The sequence below is a fragment of the Rhinopithecus roxellana genome, chromosome 5 (assembly GCF_007565055.1).
Source record: "Rhinopithecus roxellana isolate Shanxi Qingling chromosome 5, ASM756505v1, whole genome shotgun sequence".
NCBI classification, from domain to species: domain Eukaryota; kingdom Metazoa; phylum Chordata; class Mammalia; order Primates; family Cercopithecidae; genus Rhinopithecus; species Rhinopithecus roxellana.
Genome location: NC_044553.1, coordinates 153334108 through 153342392, shown reverse-complemented (window position 1 = coordinate 153342392; position 8285 = coordinate 153334108). Strand labels below are relative to the sequence as shown.

Genomic DNA, 8285 nt, shown 5'->3' with positions numbered 1-8285 from the left:
GCAGGAGAATCGCTTGAACCCTGGAGAAGGAGGCTGCAGTGAGCTGAGATCATACCACTGCACTCTAGCCTGGGTGACAGAGCAAGACTCTCAAAAAAAAAATTACTAAAATGTATCTTTGTATTATTGACATCTACTTTTTAAATTCTGTTGTGATCAGAGACCACAGGATATCTGTATGATGCTGATTGTTTTAAATATAATGACACATTTTGTAGCCTAATAAAGTGTATACCTTTCAATCATATTGTCTAACCACAATGCAACTAAGTTAGAAATCAATTTTTTGAAATGGTAAGAAATCTTAAAACACAGGTTAACGTTCCACATGTGCTTGAGAAGAAAGAGCATAATCTAATTGTTGGGGGATTATGTTCATCAAGTCATGCCTGTCAATTTTAAATTGAAATCTTCTATGTCTTTAAAATTTTGTCTTTTTGACCTACCAATAATTAATTAAGGTGCATTGAAATCTCCTACAATTGTGGCAGATTGAACTACTTCCTGTAGTCATTTTCAATTTCTGGTTTATATTTTTTAGATTTTATAAAAATGGACGTAAATTTATAACTGTTGTATCTTACTGGTGAATTAAACTTCTTATCACTGTATATTGACCCTCTTTACCTTTAATAATGCATTGTTCTTAAAAGTTATTTTGTTTGATGTTTATTATTATTTTTTTGGTGTATGTATCTCTTACACCGACTGGGCTACAAGGTCAAACAAGGTTTCATTACATGTAGGATTCGTGTTCTCTGTGGTGGCCAAAAACGCCCAGTTCCTAAGGGTGCAACTTATGGCAAGCCTGTCCATGATGGTGTTAACCAGTTAAAGTTTGCTCAAAGCCTTCGGTCCATTGCAGAGGAGCAAGCTGGACACCACTGTGGGGCTCTGTAAGAGTCCTGAATTCTTACTGGGTTGGTGAGGATTCCACATACAAATTTTTTGAGGTTATCCTCATTGATCCATTCCATAAAGCTATCAGAAGGAATCCTGACACCCAGTGGATCACCAAACCAGTCCCCAAGCACAGGGAGATGCGTGGGCTGACATCTGCAGGCCGAAAGAGCCGTGGCCTTGGAAAGGGCCATAAGTTTCACCACACTATTGGTGGTTCTCGCTGGGCAGCTTGGAGAAGGCGCAATACTCTCCAGCTCCACCGCTACTGCTAATATAAGTAAAGTTTGTAAAATTCTTACCTAATAAACAATTTAGGACAGTCATGTCTGCTTACAGGTGTTATTTTTCTGTTAAAACTAGTCTGCAGATTGTTTCCTGAATGCTTTGTCAGGAAGTTAAAGTATAATAATGTTTGAAAACAGTAAGTGATGGTGTATCTCGTTTCTAATAAGACAAACTTTTTTGTCTTTGCTTTATCTTGTTAGGGAGTTATATGTCAATGCATAAAACATACTGCGTGGTATAATAGGTTTAAACTAAATTCTTTAAAAGAAAAGTACTGAAACTAGCCCTGTAGATTTGTCTGGTGCATGTGATGAAACCTGCAGCTTTATGGGGTGATGGCAATGCTCTGCTGCCTTACTTTCCAGTGACCGAGGGGTTTTTTAGCTTGGCAAGCACGGATTTTTTTAATTGAGCTTTGCTTTAGAAATTGTAGGGTAGGAGGAGGACATCTTAACTATGTCATGATTATATTTAGAAAATTATGGGCACAAATCTGGGTTAGCCTGAAGAAAACTGCCTCAGTCTCCACAGTACCATTTTAAGTTCACATAAAAGGTGAAAGCTCCTGGGTCAGTGCCATCACTTCATGGCATTCAATGGTTAGTGGTCGTGGTTTTAACACTGGTGTGTTTTGAAACTGAATGTGATATAAAATTATGAGCCTTAAGGTTGGTAAGCTAGCAATCAATGGGAAGCTGGTGAGCCGGTGGCCATTAGATAAATACCTTTCAAGTGTGAGTTCAGAACTCAACCCTAAAATACTTAACCGTAACACTAATTTGTGAACATTATGAATCCTTTCAGTCACATCAGTGGGAAAGTAGTTGGCTATAAGTACCTCGTTCTTAGTCCAGTCAGTCTCAAAAATATCTTGGGTTACCCACTCTGTCCACTCTCATAGGCTACAAAAAGAAAAAGTCATACAAGCGCGTGGATTCCAACCACATGTGTCTTCTCTAGTTGTTTCTCTTGTTCCCGGCCAAAGCATCCTAAAAATCCTTACCATTCCACAAAGTTGGGCCATCACTTCCACGCCAACATTCACTATAAGTATAGCACCAGATTGCATTTCTGTTTGCATCATGTCTTCCAGGAGACTAGGCTACTGTTCTCCAGGGTGAATTTGAGTGCAAAGGAAAGGTAGACAAGGAATTGCCCAATTCTAGATTCTGACTTTGCTGACTTAATTTAAATGCTCATTTCTCTGAACCAATTTTCTCCTATCTTCTCTAGGAGTTTCAAAAGGATCAGCTAATTGATTTCCAGGAAGTACTCACAGCAAGTTCATAAAAGTTCTTGAGACCTAAATTCCTTCTCAAAAAAAGAAAAGATCTTAAGTCATACATTTTGATTGTGTAGAGGTTGTTCGACTAAAGGCAAAAATGTCTATTAAACTAAAAAAAAAAAAATTGGATTTTGTCTATATCATTTTATTTTGTGCTTTTTCTATGCTTTTTTTTTTTTTTTTTTTTTTTTTTTTTTATTTTTTTATTGCTTGCCTGTTTTTAGAGAATCCAGAGCTCAATACAGATGTCTCAGGTTCAGCTCTCCTAGTTTGATAAGAGCCTGAAAGTTAGTTTTCTTTCTTTCTTTTTTTTTTTTTTTTGAGACAGGGTCTTGCTCTGTCACCCAGGCTGGAGTGCAGTGGTATAATCTCAGCTCACTGCAGCCTCTGCCTCCCAGGTTCAAGCAATTCTCCTGCCTCAGCCTCCCAAGTAGCTGGGACTACAGGTGTGCACCACCATGCCTGGCTAAGTTTTGTATTTTTAGTAGAGACAGGGTTTCACCATGTTGCCCAGGCTGGTCTTGAACTCCTAACCTCAAGTGATCCACCCGCCTTGGCTTCCCAAAGTGCTGAGATTACAGGCTTGAGCCACCACGCCCAACCAAAAGTTAGTTTTCTATAGATGGTGCTGATTTAGATCTTCAAACTCAGGACAATCTTATTTCATAGTTATTATTCAATTTACTTGTTTATTACCATTCCTTGCTTTGGCTTCAGCCCTCTGGCATACATTTACTTATTTATCACAGCCCTCAAAATTTTCCTTATTTCTAATAAGCCCATCAATGCAGTAAAATCTATGTTATCTGTAATTTCTACAGGACCTAGTTGTGATAAGAACTCCGGAGAGTATCTATAGTACCATGTAGCCAAAGTGGCACACTTTGTGATCATTGCTATACTTCCTTAAAGTGGAGGTTCCAGGCCCACAAATATTAGACAAGCTTTTGAACCTCCATGTGAGCACCAAGGAGTCCCATGCAGTGCGTCTGTAATGATTATCTCTGTACATGTATGGCTATTTTTCAAATGGCCATCGGTGCTGATGTACTGAGGCAAATACCCATTCCGTCAAGTGTTTCTGAAATCATTGTAGTTTCTATGACATCTTATTTCGGTCAGTCAATATTTACTATATACAAAACTAGGAATATGTGAAAACCATAAAAATTTCAGGTGCCCCCATATCCACTAAACGCAAACAGTGCTTAGCTCTAGACGTTGGGCATGTGGGTGATACTGTCTTCTGTCTGTTACTTTTCTGTGTTTCTTGAGTTCCTGCTGTGAGCATGCCTCTGTAAATATTAGTTTCATATATACAGAGAGAAAGTTATTTTACAAAGGGGCTCTCATACTTAAAAGAGTTGGGAACCACTGCTTTGAATGATTAGTTAGAGCCTTAGAGCAAGAGAAGCAAACTCAAGAACTGAAGACTGGCGGGGCCAGTCCTGTGACGGGAATAAGGAAGTGGGCCAGGAGAGTCCAACCCGAAGGTCAAAGTGGGACTCAATGGGAGCAAATGCTACTCAGCTCCAACTGACTTTTGTTTTGTTTTGTTTTTGGAGACAGGGTCTCACTCTGTCACCCAGGCTGGACAGCAGTGATATGATCATTGCTCACTGCAGCCTTGAACTCCCGGGGTCAAGGGATCCTCCACTTCAGTCTCCTGAGTAGCTGGGACTACAGGCAGACATTGCCATGCCTGGGTAATTTTTTTATTTTTTTGTAGAGACATGGTCTTGCTATGTTGCACAGGTTGGTCTTGAATTCCTGGACTCAAGAGATCCTACCATCTTGGCTTCCCATAGTGCTGAGATTACAGTCATGAGCCACCATGCCTGGCCCCAACCAATTTTTTCCCTGTAAAAATACAGGTCTGATGTTGCCAGATCTTTCAGTTAAGTGAAAATGGATATCCAAATTTGGGCTGGGCACAGTGGCTGACGCCTGTAGTACTAGCACTTTGGGAGACCAAGACAGGTGGATTGCCTTAGTTTAGGAGTTCGAGACCAGCCTGGGCAACATAGTGAAACCCTGTTTCTACTAAAATACAAAAAATTAGCCAGGTGTGGTGGTGTGCACCTGTAATTGCAGCTACTCAGGAGGCTGAGGCAGGAGAATTGCTTGAAATTGGGAGGCAGAGGTTGCAATGAGCCAAGATCCTGCCATTGTACTCTAGCCTTTTTTGGAGACTCTGTCTCAAAAAATAAATAAATAAATAAATGATAAAAATAAAAATAAAAATAAAATCAAAATTTGTTATTTGAAATCTTTAGAGATTTTTAAATGTTGTTAACCAATTCAAAAATCTTTTTGAAACATGGTGCAGTCCTAACCAACCATCTGCGTAGACTGGATGTGGCTCCTGGGTGGCCCGTTCACCATTCCTGTTTTGGAGTCAGTCTCCTTATCTCTCACCTCCATGCGCAACTCCATAGTCAGTCACCAAGATCAAGTCCAGCTCTGGTATATTTCTCAAATAGGAGGACTACACCAAAAAGTTTCTTCCCTAGATTCAGATTATAGGCCACTTCTCTCACTTGCATTGAAACAGTCGCCGGGCCGGGTGCGGTGGCTCACGCCTGTAATCCCAGCACTTTGGGAGGCCGAGGTGAGTGGATCACTTGAGGTCAGGAGTTTGAGACCAGCCTGACCAGCATAGTGAAACTTCGTCTCTACTAAAAATACAAAATTAGCCAAGTGTGGTGGCCCACGCCTGTAATCCCAGCTACTTGGGAGGCTGAGGCAGAAGAATCACTTGAGCCCAGGAGGCAGAGTTTGCAGTGAACCGAGATAGCGCCATTGCACTCCTGCCTGGGCGACAAGAGGGAAACTCCGTCTCAAAGAAGAAGAAGAAAAAAAGAAAGTCACCAAATGTGTTTATTCATTCTTCATTCATTTGTCCGTTCATCATCCATGTAGTCAGTCAGACTCAAGTATCTTTGAATGTCTGCCAGATATCCTAAAACAGTATCCTAAAACAGAAGAAAAGAAGACAACAGATCAGGGTGGTAAAGAAAGAGGAGGATGAGGAGATGACACCACCAGGAGCTGTGGTCAGAAAAAGGCCTTCTGTCGGTGGTTTTGACTAGGACCTGATTGCAGAGAAAAGGGCAGCTGTGCAAACTGAGGGGTGAGCTTAGCTCAAGGAGAAAGGACACGTGTAAAGGCCTTGAGATAAGGATGGATTGAGATAGATTTGTCAGAGGAAATTTGTTAATCCTCTCAGGAGGAACCCACCCAAGGCCGCCCTCCTCCCTAACTCCATTGTCAAGCAATTGGGGCCTGGGTTATCTCTTCAGTTCAGGCTGCGGGCCAAGCCCACCTCTCCACGGGTCCAAGTTCCCAGGAATGTAGTTCTGGCCCTTCCGCTCCCCAGTTGAGACCTAGGGCAGGTTGAGGGGAGCCTGGACCCCTCCTCTTTGACCATCCCTCTGCTATCTTCCCTGACAGTGGCCCACCTCCGCTCAAGGGCCTGCTTCCTGTTCCTTGGGAGTAGAACCACTTAACCCCTTTCTAACGCTGTTGGATAAATGTCCAAACGTCCTTAATACCTTTACTGGGCCCTGCACCATGTGCCCACCCCCTGCCTCCAACCCTCCTTCTCCTTCCTCCAATTCCACCTCTGCTTTCAGCCTTGCCCGGTCCTCAAAGTCCTGCCCCTATCCAATATTTCATCTTTGTGTAAGCAGCTCTTTTCTCTCAGAATGCCATCGGCTTCTACTTCTTCTTGCTTGCGAAAGACGCCACTGAATGTCCAGGCACTGGAGTCGGGAGCTACTTCTTCCACCTTCTCAGTCCCTTGGTCTGAATGAGGGTCCCAACGTATTGTATTGTCATCCTTCTGCCTCACTGTGGGCTTTGTCTTGTTTTCTCTGCCTCTCCATCTTGACTGTCTCTCATTGCCCATTCCCCATCTCCCACATCTCCAGGCTCCTTGCCTAGTTCACCTTTAAGCTCCTTTGCCATGGTCTCAGTGAATTGCTATTTCCTCTCCCAGTTCCTGGCATGACGACTCATCCACAACAAATACTTATAGAATGAACAACCTGAATAATCAAGCCCCCAGGTTGTTTTCCTTCGAGCACTCAGAGGATGGTCCACCATGGAGCTAGGAGTCATCACAAATTTCAGGTGATGTTACAGATAATGCAGATCCTTTCTCATCAACTTTAATTTTTTTTTTCTCTTTTTTTGAAACAGGGTCTCACTCTGTCACCCAGGCTGGAGTGCAATGGTGTGAACACAGTTCACTGCAGCCTCCATCTCCCAGGCTCAAGTGATCCTTTTGCCTCAGCCTCCTGTGTAGCTGGGACCACACATATACACCACCATGCCCAGCTAATTTTTTGATCCTTTGTAGAGATGGGGTCTCATTTTGTTGTCCAAGCCAATCTCAAACTCCTGGGCTCACAAGATCCTGTCTGGGCTTACCAGAGTGCTGGGATTATAAGCTTGAGCCAGCACTCTGGCCTCAGCATCTTCAATGAGTTTATCACAAGCATGGCACTGTCAGCACTTGTCTTACTTTATACATGATCAGTAGTTTGCTCAGTATAAACAGAATGCTCGAGTGGAGGGCTTGTTCCCTGCTGGGCTCCACCCAGAGTGTGGCAAGCCCTCCCTGTTGAATGGATGAATCAACAAACACTCCGTAAAGCACTTTACACAGATGATTACATTTTCTCTTCTAAACAACTCTAAGAGATAAATAGGTTCCCTTGTCAAATCCCATTTTACAATTTAGGAAGCATTAAGGCTTAAAGAGGTTCAACGATTTACCCAAAGTTAATAAAGCTAACATGTAATGGGGCTGTGATTTAAACCCCCGCACTGTCTTGTTTCATGGTCTAATGCTGTGACAAATGCCTTACATGGTGGCGACCAGCCACAGGTGACTCCTGAGGATTTGAAGCATGGCTGCTACAAATCAAAGTGTGCTCTCCAGGTAGCACATGCCCCAGATTTCAAAAATTTAATATAAAAAAATAATAAAAATTTATTATTTTTGAGCTACGGATCGCTTATTACTTGAGCTAGGGATTAGTGATGAATTACAAAAGGAGACCAAACGATTCCTAGTAATTCAAAGGGAGAAAATCTGGTAGACACTACCTCAATCAGTGATCACAGTTACCCCCACCAGGATGGGACTACTGACACCGTGAGCCCTGTTACAGGGTGCAGTGGGAGCCAAAAGCCTCATTTAGGTCTCATATTTGCAAAACCTTTTAAGCCTGAATCTAATAATGAAGAGGTAATCAGACACATCCAGATGGTGGGGTACTCTATAAAACAGGTGTTCTGTAATCTTCAAAAATGCCAGTATCACAAGAAGTGAAGGAAGACTGAGAAATTGTTCCAGATTATAGGAGACTAAGGACGTGTAACAACAAAACACAGTATGAGATCCCAGTTTGCATCCTGGATCGGGGGAAAGAACCTTATTGTGAGCTACTCGGGAGACTGAGGCAGGAGATTCGCTTGAACCTGGGAGGCGGAGGTTGCAGTGAAATATATATATATATCACTACAACCTCAAACTCCTGGCTCCTTAACACACCAGTCTCAGATGATCCACCCACTTCAGCCTCCCTAGATGGGACCACAGGCACATGCTACCATGCCTGGCTAATTTTTTAAATTTTTGGTAGAGACAGGATCTCTCTGTGTTACCCAGGCTGGTTGTGAACTCCTGGGTTCAAGTGATCCTCCCACCTTGGCCTCCCAAAGTGCTAGTATTTTATGCCTTGCCCATAAAATACATTTAAATATGTGAATTCATGATACTTGGGGGAAAAAGAAAAGAACA

The 8285-nt window shown here is 42.5% G+C and overlaps 1 pseudogene; it reads left to right on the top strand.

Moving 5' to 3' along the window:
* The first annotated feature begins 690 nt into the window (after positions 1 to 690).
* Positions 691 to 1180, top strand: LOC115897602 (annotated as a pseudogene).
* Positions 1181 to 8285: the final 7105 nt, after the last annotated feature.